The 12,634-nt window shown below is 41.2% G+C and overlaps 1 protein-coding gene across 2 annotated transcripts in view; it reads right to left on the bottom strand.

The window, feature by feature from the left end:
• Positions 1-12,634, bottom strand: part of lmtkb (lemur tail kinase 1 b) — a 79,218-nt gene that overhangs the window by 37,030 nt on the left and 29,554 nt on the right. The window lies entirely within an intron of this gene.

The following is a 12,634-nucleotide window of genomic DNA, read 5'->3' as shown; positions in this document are numbered from 1 at the left end:
AGCTCATACTGCAACAACCTCATGTGCATTTTTATGATGGTTTTCTATTCTGTCCTATTCAAAGTCTGCTGCTAAGACTAAATGCAGTTATTATGGAAATACAACCTGATCATTTCCAAAAAAAATGGATGTCTTTGGGACATCAACATGGTCATACAATTCACAAGTTCTAATGTCACGCAGAGCTTCCTGGATTCCCACCTAATCAGCTCTCCAGATACAGAAACACAGTCTAGTGCCTGTCATAGACCCAGGTCATCACACTCCTGCAGGCTGCCCTGAAAGTTACTCAAATAATGAGCAAATAATGAGATCAAGCCCTTCAAATATTCATTATACAAAGGAAGTACATGTACTCAAACACTGCACTTGCATTTCACAGTCAGATATTTTCATTTTTACTCTCCTATACATTTATTTGTTTATGTAATATGCTAATTATTCTGTAGATTCTAATCAGCATGTAATATGTATGTAATATTTTATATAACAATAAAACTGCATTGGTACAGTAAATTCGGGCCTACCTTTACCAGCTTGTCATAAACATGTATTTTAATCGATGTCCTGTTGTGCAGAATGAGCATTGTTAGCATCTGTGTTTGTGTGTCATCTGTGTTTTAGAAATGCAGCAGCAGGAACAATAAAAAAGACAGAAAACACCAACAAAATGAATCAAAGTGTTTGTCTGAGACTATTTGGGACACGCTGCTAATTGGCTAAGCTAATAAAGTCGTGTATGTTACACTTAATTAACTCCAATTATTTAGCATGTCGAGGACAGATATATGTTTTTGTGGTTTCCATCACATTCATTGAAACCTGCGTAACTTTGTGGACCCTCTAAACGTTCCCTGTTAATAATAATAATAATAATAATAATAATAATAATAATAATAATAATAATAACTTTATTTATAAAGCGCTTTCAAACAAAGTGCTGTACAACTATTTGAAACTAAAAAGATAAAATAATAATAATAATAAAAGCGATACATAGCAATACAGGTAAAAGACACAATACAAGTTAAAAACAGTAAAAAATTAAAAACTAAAAGCCACAGAATTAAGACTTGTAAGATAAGGTGAACAAATGTGTCTTCAGCTTAGTTTTAAAAACCTCCACAGAGCAGCCTGCCTAACATCTTGAGGGAGGTTGTTCCACAGAAACGGGGCACGAAAAGAAAAAGCTCTCCAATTGTCTTTTTTCTGGCTCTAGGAACCTTTAGAAAGCCAGAGTCCTGAGATCGGAGAGCACGGGATGGAACGTAAAGATGTAAAAGGTCGGAGAGGTATGAAGGTGCCAGTCCGTTTAAAGCCTTGTAGGTGAGCAGCAGGACCTTAAAATCTGCTCGAACCTGACAAGGTAGCCAGTGAAGAGATCTCAGTACAGGCTAATGTGCTCAAATTTCCCAGTTCTTGTTAAAATGCGAGCAGCTGCATTTTGCACCATCTGTAGACCTCTGAAACTTTTCTTTGGTAGCCCAGAAAGAAGAGCATTACAATAATCAATACGTGAGGACACAAATGCATGGACAAGAACCTCTGCAGTGTCACTTGACAAAACTTGTCTGATTCTGGCGATGTTCCTCAAATGATAAAAGGCGGTCTTTGTTATCTCTTTTACATGAGACTCGAAAGAGAGCACCATGTCAAACCACACGCCCAAGTTTTTTACCTTGTCCCTACAATTTATGACCCTGTTAGTGTTGGTGTAGGTGCAGCAGAAGTGGAGCCTGCACTTCATCCATGATGAGAGATTTCTTGCTTTCTGCGAGTCATAAAGATTAAAAAAAAAGAAGAGTTTTCTGGATAAAAGCCAGAAGATAATGTCTGTCCTGCACCGCTGACTTTTGAATATTAGCAGAATTGAGCAAATGAAAATGTGGGAAAATGTGGGACACTGTCTCAGGATGTGGGACAGGCCTACCAGGCATACAAATCCTCTGCAGTCCCACATTAAGTCAAACACTGGACAACTATGTGGGACATTTCACAGAGTCTTCAATTTTTATCTTTCCAACTTGGAAGCTAAAGTTTGTTTTATAGCCTTATGTTATAGTTTTATGTCGTTCCTTTTCTTCTCTCACAACACCTGTAAAAAAGTCAAACTACCACATCAGCTTCTTTCCTGTTTGGTAATCATAGCATGGGTTTCAGGGAGCTTTGTGCGTTCACTCTGGTAAAGTGAACACAGGTTCACACTACAATCAGTCTTACAATAAATACTTTTCACACACAATATCATAGCACGCACAACAAAGCAGAAATTTAAAAGGACTGAAAAATTCAATTCAATTCAATTCAATTTTATTTATATAGCGCCAAATCACAACAAATGTCGCCTCAAGGAGTCAAGCAGTTGACCACACTGACGGCACCCTGTGAGATGATAAGCACCTTCGCTCTCCTAAATTCACAGTTTTTCAGTCTTAGAAATCTCGACAACCAACCCGGTGGTATAATTAAAAGCAAGATCCAAATGTAATCATGTTACAATATTAATGAAGCTGATTTATAATATTTACACACTCCAATCCTGGCTCACAAACCCAGTGCTGCTCTTTTTCTTCAGTCTCTGTCTCAAAGCAAAGCTTCGGTGGCTTGAATTATCCTCCATGTGGGCTTCGTGCATCCTGTCCAATCTCATAAATAAAATCTTGTTCCCAGTTTGCCCAGTTTGGGCAGCAGAGCATTTTTCCCCCCTCGTTTTCCGACAGCTTCCGAAATGCAACCGTTACCAGGGAAACAGATTGGAAGGACGGCCAGGCAGGATTGCCTTCAGCTGTAAATCTCTCACACCAGTTCCTGCCAACACCAGAGCCACCCAGCTCCACACACACACACATATACATAATAAACAGAGCACACAGAGTCATTTCTGCTGCCAGTTTGTGCTGATCCTCTGAAAGCTGGTGCAACTGGCTCTCAGTGAGCATCGGGCTCTTAGTATAATTGGACAGAGAGGGAGCACTGTTGTTTGGGAGGCTGGCCGGCAGAAAGAAGGACGAGAACATGCAAATTTAACAGTTAAATACAGGATTAGCTGGCCAGCTCAGGGGATTTTGGAAGTCAGCCTCTGAATTTTACAGATTTTTTTTAATAAAACCGGAAAAATAAAACAGTGGTCCCTTAACAGTGAAGCATGATGCCGTCGAGTGGGAGGAAGAAGTGAAAAAGTCAGCTTTCTAAAATTAGTCAATATCCATTTAGCGCTTAGCGATACTACACAAGAAGATTTACATTCAGTTACCTTTATTGTCAGGGAGATAATTACAGAGCCCGAGTCTGCTGTGGTTTATTTAAAACTCTCTTGCTGACAAATTCACACACCGTGTATATTAATATCTGAGGACTACAAACAGCCTATTTGCCAGAAAAATTAATACAGAGCATTTAAACCCCGCTGGTGCATTTTCATTACGAGCCCATGTAAAACTATTATGCATTTCTTCCTACACGTACAAAGCATTGTTATCTGATGCAATTTTGTATTCGTGCTATCCTATATTATTGCTTCATTTTTGCCCAAAAAGCACACATAAGCTGTCTTCATTACAAAGTCAACACCATCCAACTGCTCCAAGCATTCACAAGAGTGTCACATGTGCATTAAACAGTTGTAGAAAATGGACACGTAAACTTGTACAGTTGTTAAAGATCCACCGATTTATATTTGGACGTTTGGCTCTGTTCACAGCACAGAACAGAGCAGGCATCACCAAAAACAGAGGTGAGCAACTCACCTGGACAGGGTAAAGCACCTCAAGCTAGCTAGCATCATAGGTTTGCATAGGTAATTCATTTTTAGGGTAGTGGGCAGAGATGGGCGGGTAACGCGTTACAAGTAACGTAAAGTAATCCCTTACTTTACTCGTTACCCGGTAGTCACGCGTGTTACGTCCCTCTGCAGCCTCTAATCTGCTCAGTGTGTTCAGCTGGTGCTAATTGACCACACCTAGTCAGGTGTGGATAAAGGCATACCTGAGGCAAGCTTCCCGGAGAGCTCACTTGTCTTTGCCTTGGTGGCACCAGCCATTTTAGCCGACCTGATGTTCCATTTTAAGACAAAACCTCTGTTCACCTACACTCTGGTATTCGTCTCCGTTTTTATGTTGCGGCTTTGAGCCGGGTCGTAACAGCGTGACTACCGGGTAACGAGTAAAGTAAGGGATTACTATTGCAAAAACGGTAATTAGATTACCGTTACTTTCCCGTAGGAACGCTGCGTTACTGCGTTACTAAAACCGTGATTTTTTTGCGAGAATGTCTCATGACAGTGACGTAAGCGAGTGCGACGTTTGTGACAACAGCTGTGTGCAGATCAACAATGGATCATATATCGAGTGCAGAGAGAGTATGAGCGTGCAGCGTTTAAAGCGTGGAAGTACTGACCTTACTTTGAGTTTGATTCCATAAAAAGTGACAAAAACATTGGCGTCCGTTGTGCGTGGGAAGAAAACTTCTTTTTACAGCGAAAAAAACCCTAAACTTCCGAGCAAGCACCGAGTAGCTACGACGTAATGGGAAACTCACAGAGAAACTCGCGGATTCTTCCACTGACCGCTGCACACCTGCACCAGGGTAAACCTCCGCCTACCCTAGTCCTGCTGTACAGGTGAAAATAGAGCAAAAGGACCGCTAGTCTTTGATTTTATTTATTTTCTGCTGTGTTTTACTTGCATCTATTTGAAAGACTGAGTGTAAACACATAAAAAATATATATATATATAAAATGTGCTGGAATGTGCAGAAAATAAGTTTAAATGTTAAACAAATTTCTTCCAGTCAGAGAATGTTGCATATAATTTACATATAATTTTTGCTTGATGCATAAAGTTAAAAGGTTAAAACTGATAAAACAAGTTTTAAAAAGAGACTTTTTCATTTGATTACATTTTGTATGATGATTATGCAGAAAAAGTAGAATTGGGCTGAAAGATCTATCACTTTATCACCTATTCAGGTTGTAAATCATGTTTTTAAAAAGTAACTAAGTAATTAATTACTTTTGAAAATAAGTAATCAGTAAAGTAACGGGATTACATTTTTGGGGAAGTAATCGCTAATTAGTTACTGATTACTTTTTTCAAGTAACTTGACCAACACTGGTAGTGGGTGATTCAAATCATACCTGGGACATTTGGGAAGTGAAGTATTTGTATTCTCTAAAGCTGTTCTTGTGTTTGACTTCCTGCGGCCCTCATCTGCTCTGTGCAGCTGGAGGTGACCTCCTTAAAAAATTCATCTGACACTATTTTAAGCAATGCAGAGCAGAGAGCTGCTTCTCGTGTGGCTGGTTGAATGTCAAATATTGTCTTGAGTGGGTGGGAAGGTAATTGATGCAACCAATGCATTCCCAGAGTATAGCATATACCTACATATAGCAAATTTATGAAGCATATGCATTTGCAAAAAAATGCAAATTAAAGTGTGCCATAGTGGGATTGTGTAGAAATACAAAAGAAAGTGTTAGCATCTTATGTCTAAGCTTTTTCCAGTGGAAAAATGAAGGTAGGCTCTGAAAAAAGCTTAGACAGCAGTAAAAGCTGCTATATCTGAACAGAGTGCAGGAGGGAAAAGAGAGTTAGTGATAATTTATTGGTGCAGTCATGCGATGCTGTTCAGATCTGTAAATGTTATGTGACAGGTAATGCTTGAGTCTGTCTTTGTAACGGTCCAGAATATAAAAGAAATGCCTTGTTTTTGTCTCTTCTTCACCAGCTGTGTAAAATCAATGCTATTGACCACTAATTCTAAAGACACAGAGAAGATTCATTCTCTTGCTAACTGTAATGAGACAAGAACCAAAGGGACAAAAGTTTAGTACTTAAGGTCAGTTAGTTTACTTGGATAGGCCCCTCAGGGAACTTCACTAAGCACACTCCAACATAGAGTGAACAAGTAAGAAGGTGCACTCACATTTTAGTGGATATTGAATTTTTTTCTCTCACTTTACTAGTACTGCCTGCAGCCTGAGCACCATATAGCTCTCAGCTAGTCAGAGGGAGGTGGTAGCCATTTTTAGCCTCCCTTGGCAGAACGCTGAAGCACATCTTGATGACTAAATGATGAAACGAGTGCGAGCATGAGGAGACGAGGTGAGGGCAGAAAGAATCTGAGAAAGACGAAAAGAGCTGTGTACTCTGCAGCTTCTCCCGCGAGAGAAACTCATCTCAGTACTCCACACAGAAACGAGCTGAGGAGCAGCAGCTCGAAGTCTAACGGAGAGCAGACAGAGGCAGAAACTGCAAAAAACAGAGTCTATCTGACAGCCTCACGTGTTTGTTCTGCCTTCACAGAGACGGAGCTGAGTGAAAACCCACTCGGGATATTTTTCTGGCTTAATGAGTTTCCCGCATTATATCCATGACACCGACTGATTTCCAGAAAACCCCAGCACCACAAAACCCTCTGAGCTCTGCATTGCTGCAATATCAAATGCTAGCAATAGTTCAAAAAGTTGCACTGAAGCAGAGACTTCACGTTTCAAAATGAATATTGAACAGCTGTAATTTCTGCAAGCTGAAAATGAAGTCAGAGCCAGCAGGTGATTAGCTTAGCTTAGCCACCACAGGTTGCCTGGCAACATCATGGTGATGACAAAGCACCAACCAAAAACGTGTCCACCAAGCATAATTTGTCCTTTTAACATTTGTGTTTTCATCAGAATAATCTAACCGAGATATGATGATAATTTCATGGCTGGTAGGCCATATTTACATTTAGAGTCATATTAACCTTTCCATCCAAAGCCTTGCAGGGAAATGAGCAAGGGTTTTTCCTAAAATGTCAAACTATTTCTTTGAGGAACGCCACAGCGGCCAAGTACAAGATGAAGGTTGTATTGCTGAAAGTGAAAGCGCTCGGTGAAATGACCTCTTGTACTAAAAGCCCTTCAAGGGTCCAAAAGTTCTCACCGACTCCATGTGCATGATGCAGTTTTATGTTAAGCACATTGAGTTTACGTGTAATGAAATGTGCTTTATAAATAAAACTGCCAATGTCACTGCAAAAAAACAGGACCTAGTTTTGGTTTCCATCCTTCATAACTAGGGATGGGTACCGGTATCCGGTGCCATGATGGCATCGGTTCTGACATAAACGGTAGTAACCAGACCGAAAAGCAGCGCACATTTCGGTGCTTTATTTCCCTGAGCTGTGATACACTTTAGATTCTAGCCAATCATTTTACGTTTCCAAGGATAGTAGGCGGGTCCAGGTACGTACATTCTTTTAGAGCAGAGCTACAGATTAAAAATGCCCAAGCCACAGCGGTCAAAAGTCTGGCTGCACTTCACAGCAAAAGATGCAAACTCAGCAGCTGCAACAAGTGCTTTAAGCTGATACTGTGATACTGTCAAAGGAGGTAACACCTCAAATCTGATGAAACACCTGGCGGCGCATAGCGTTTTTTTTTAAAAGCCGAGAAATGCGTCGTATTTGATAGCTTGCTGCGAGACCTCACACCGAGCACATCTACTGCAGGTGTGGTGCCTGTTATCGGACCCGGAGTTAGCAACATCCCCCAAAAACCCGAAGAGGAGAGTCCTGGCCCCTAGCCCTGCCAGTGTAGCAGAAATGATGAGGATGATGATGCAGCAGCAGCCGTTCTTCTCTGCGTGAGTAGCTTCATGTTGTTCGTGTGTAATTTACGTTGAGTAGGCTAACCACGTTATTACATTAATGCATGTAAGGTGAACTAGCAAACATCATCATAGCTACATGCGGCTGTCTTCTTGTTTGATGGCAGATACTCCCTTCACCCTGGCCAAAAAGGCTAAAATGACCAAAGAAAAAGTGGAAAACAGTTAAACATGAGAGGTTTTTGGACAAAGTTTGTGTTTTTTCCATTGTTTAAGCACTGCTTCCAGCCAAGAGTGATACCATATATGCCCCATAGCTGCAGAAAAGGCTAACATTGTTATCTTTTTACAAAAAAACAGCTGAACATGAGAGGTTTTTGGACCAATTTTGTGTTCTCCATTCTTTAAGCACCGGTTTGAGCACCGTTTAAGCACCGGCACCGTTTCAAAAGTATCGGTTTGGCACCGGTATCGGATAAAACCTAAACGATACCCATCCCTATTCATAACTATTGCTAACTATCGCTGGCTTGATTGACAGGTGTGTTGCTGCTGTAGGTGCCAGGTGTCTGTCGGACTTCACCTGTCTGTGCTTTTTAGAGCATTTAAGCAAAATTCTATGACTAAAAATTTGACATCAGGAGACCAGTTAGCTACCATGTAGGGAAAAACACGTATTCCCCTGGTTGATGAGAGGATGCTGGCTCAGTAGGTGAAATCAGTTTCAAAAAAACGTTGCACCAAAAACTTCCTCGTGATTTCTTTGATCACTAGCAGTGATCAGCAGCAGTACTTTGGCTGGAAAACACAAATTTACCCATAAATATTTGCTAACCAACCAGTGAGCAACAGTGAAGCTTGAAGTGCAAAGCAAACCGAAAACAGAGCCCGTTTACGTTTTTCATGAAATCAACACAAAAGAAATGGATTTTGAGTGATTTAGCTAATAACTGCACTCAACATGAAGCTTATGTGTAAGTTCAATAAGGAAGGTCTGTAATCGCTCATCTGCCTGCTTTCCTGGCTGTTTGGCTGCTAGTCTGTTCTTTACATCACTTCCACTTTCCCACTCTGTCAAACTCAATACTGACATCATTACTCTAGTCTAATCATCTTCTTGCTTGCCTCCGCAGGCTCCATCCTGTGCGCTTTAACTCTTAGAGCTCTTTGATTATTTTTCCTTTAAGACTCTCCTTCATGCAATCCACCCCCTCCCTCATTGTTGCGTTAGAGGTCCATCTTCATCTTTACCAGCTCCAGCATCTAGACTCCAGAGGCGTCCAGAGGGGTCAACTCCTAAGTCCTACCACCACTTGGATTTGATTCTGCCATCTTGCATCACTGGAGTTTAATCACCAAATACGTTAATTAATTTCTCTGTCATAGTAAACCAGGATTAATTCTCTCAAATGATGCCTCCTATTCGAACTGTCTTCAACATATAAATAAATGAATCCACATGGCAGGAGCCCAAACACAAGATTTCAGGTTTCAAAACAGAAACCAGTGGGTGACATCACTTCGGATGCAGCATGGAGGTTTCATTCTTACTGACACACAGCAAAGCTGGTATTTTCCATACACCACAACCAACAAGCAACTCAGCTCCGTCAGCTCTGAGTCACCATGCTCGTCTTGTCAGATGCACTAAAGTGAAGCAGGGGTAGATCAGTCATTTCGATCAGAGCGGACAGCCTCTGTGTCAAGTTTCCTCTCCGAGCCTCGTCGACATAATACCGTGGCTATCAGCCTGGATGGGGTGACCCATTATGTCATTAACTCTGCAGGTGTTAAGAGCATGAAACAAAAGCTCTTCATCAAACACAATTTCACTTGTATTATTACATTACAGGCATTTTTTTCTAGACCTAATTTAGCTCTCAGCGTGTCACTCCTTTTAAGCCTACTCCCTCTTTGATAGCCGACTTCATGCAGTCGCTGACAGGGACACTATTCGCTGCCTGAGGTAAAGCCAGAATAGTTGCAGCTCTGCACTGGCTCTCAGCCTGAGCTGGCTGCTCACATCCATCTGAGAGCGATCAGCAGGAAGTATATCCTGGGGAATGCTGACACCCTTCACCCATCACCGGGCCTGTTACTGTCCACGACAAAGCTAAATTATCTAAAGCTCAGCAGAGAGAAAGGTGAGAGCACCTGAAGGGCTGGAAAAAGGCCAGAGCAAAGATTTAGCACTGTGATCCCAATTAAGGCTGATAGAGGGAGAGTGAAAAGAGATGAGGAATAAAGATATTCATTCCAGAAAGCCGGGCAGGATGGTCTTTTTGACATTTTAATCAGTAATCATCAGGCTTTCCAAAGGACAAAATATCTGAAAATCATTTGAGGTCACAGAGCCTTCAATGAAAAGAAATGAAAGGTCACGCGCAAACTTCATGTTTAAGATAAGAACACGGAAACCAGATCGGGGTTCAAGGAGCTTTATGAGCTAGATGCAAATGTGGCCGATAGCATCTTCAAAAGGTCACCGGTCTACACATACTACATCAGTCTGGACACAACTGAACTTTATTAAAATGTTACATCACGCATGGATGTAAATTGTATGCCAACCGAAAAATAACTTTCCCTCTCTGTGACTGTCAGCATTTACCTGAAAACAAACATGCTGCATCTGGTTTGTTTTCAAGTGTCACCAACCGGGCATGCTCCGATAAAATATCCTCCAAGCAGCAGACATGGGCGTTGACTTCTGGGTTAAATCTCAGCCTTTTGGGCTCAGTGCATTGAGCAGGCGACCACAGGTCATACCGAGGTCTAAAAGAACCTGACAAGGCTAAAATCAGATGGCCAAACATCACTTACACAGACTGTTCAGATTCAGAATACTTTATTAATCCCGAAGGATATTTGGTAAAATAACTTCCCAGCCCAGATGGTACTCAAAACCACAATCCCTGGTTAGGGAGGCCAGTGCCTTATCCATTAGGCCACTGGGGTTGTATTAAAAGATAATGATGATTGATTGGGACCACACCCAGTTCCACACCTTGGCTCAGGCGATTAGAGGATCATCAGGGGGTCCTTTTGTCCCTCTGTGGGGGGAAACTCCCACCAGGTTTATATCTGGGACTCTCCACCATTTGACCTTAGAACTGAAGAAGCCTCTCGAATGAGAGGTGAAACGTCTTCAAGCAACTTAAAGAAGTCCAGACGCTTTTCTTTGCAAGCTCCTTTGACTACGATGACCTGGATGACTGAGAACCTTCACAGACATTAAAAGATAATAATTTTTTATAATACAAATTAAAAATGTGTGTGCCATTTCATAACCTGTGTCTCTTGGAAGTTGCATGATGACCTTACTTATACGAGACTCCTTACAGCCAAAACGTATTGTTCCCACATGCTTGGCTGGCGTGATGGGGCAGTGGTCGGCTCTGCTGCCTCCTCGGGGTTTGAATATGCTGGACTGAGTTTTTAGAGGTGCTGTAATAGGGGAGTGTATTTTCACTAGTTTTATAAAGAAATAAAGGTAAATAAAACCTTTTTCTGAATGTCTTTTCAAGAAAATGGTTTGTTGTCTTTCACACCAAATCTCAACATCAGTTCGGTGAGGTATTGCTGGACTGATTGGCACGTAATGACTGCCAGCTAAATACAGTGACAGTCAAACATGAGAAAAAGCCAAATGAGTGATGTTTGCAACCCACAGAAGTAAAATAACCACAACAGACAACAAATCAGCTTAAAAATGTTGAGGATTGATGTTTTCCCCACTGTGTGACCTCATTTGTCTTCTATCATGAGCTTTATTGGCCATGTTTCTACATCATCTGCCTTAAAGTCCCGTAAAGGCTAACAGGTACACACAGGTCCTGACATTTTTGTTTATACTGACTTTAGGTTCGCCAGAATACGACTCAGCACCAGAAAGCACAGACACTTGCTTCCAAGACTCACACATGGTACTGACCACTGTGTAGAGTCCCAAAGAATGAGTTTCTTGGCTGGACCCATCCTTAAAGATAAAACTCTCACGTATCTGGAGAAGCTCCTTCTTCAATTCAAGTCACCAGCTGTGCTGGTACAAGAATGTAACCTGGGTGCTTCGTATCTCACCTTTGGAAGATTTCCAGCCACACCCACATGGGAGGAGATCCTGGGATAGTCCCGAGCTCCCTGAAGAGATTTTATAACTAATAGGGCCTGGAGGTACCTCAAGATCCGCTAAGATGAACTGGAAAATGTTTCTGGGGAAAACAGTCTAAAGTCTAAGTCTAAAATGGGAGTGGGAGAAAACTGGAGATGGATGCATGCATGGATTTTTCTCCCTCTGCACCACCTAAACCGGTCGTGGCTTCCCCTCCCTGAGTTCTGCAGGAGGTTTCTTTATGGTAAAAGGGAGTTTTTGTTGCCTTGAGGCGACTGTTGTTGTGATTTGGCACCGTATAAATAAAACTGAATTGGATGGATGGAAATCACCACTAAGTTTTCATGATTCAAATGATGCTTATGCATATCCTACAATACACAATGGAAATATATAATTAATTGATAGAAGTTTAGATATTAGATTATTATCAGAATCAATAAAAACAATTTAATCATTCCACACTTTGCACACACATGAGCTTCATTAATATAAGTTTTAAATTGCCTACAGTCTGCAGTAATCAGAAACTGAAAAGCCCTTAATTAATATCTTATGAGCAATCTGAGGAGCATGAGCAACCATTACTTTTCACTTTTGTCTGGTTAAGCAGCCTTCAGGGTTTTTACAGCACAAAAAATACTGTATTTATTTCATGCACATCACACCTGAAATAGTCTTGTGAATTCTAAATAAATTCATAAGAAACACATCAATCTCCACTGCAGACAACAGGAATAGGGATCAGAAGTTAAGGAATGGATACAATCAGTAGAAGCTCCTGAATGTGTGAGTGTCTGTGTGCCAAACTGGTGACAGAGACGAAGCTTCTGCTCTTACAGCCAACATGGCCACTTTATCAAAAATGCTGGTGCTAGTGAATTAAGTCTTACAGAAACCCCTCCTCTGTCTTCTGCTACCCTGCAAAACTCCTGCT

The sequence above is a fragment of the Neolamprologus brichardi genome, chromosome 8 (assembly GCF_056152115.1).
Source record: "Neolamprologus brichardi isolate AB-2024 chromosome 8, ASM5615211v1, whole genome shotgun sequence".
NCBI lineage: Eukaryota > Metazoa > Chordata > Actinopteri > Cichliformes > Cichlidae > Neolamprologus > Neolamprologus brichardi.
The sequence above is the reverse complement of the archived record's forward strand: the minus strand, read 5'-3'. Positions and strand labels throughout refer to the sequence as shown.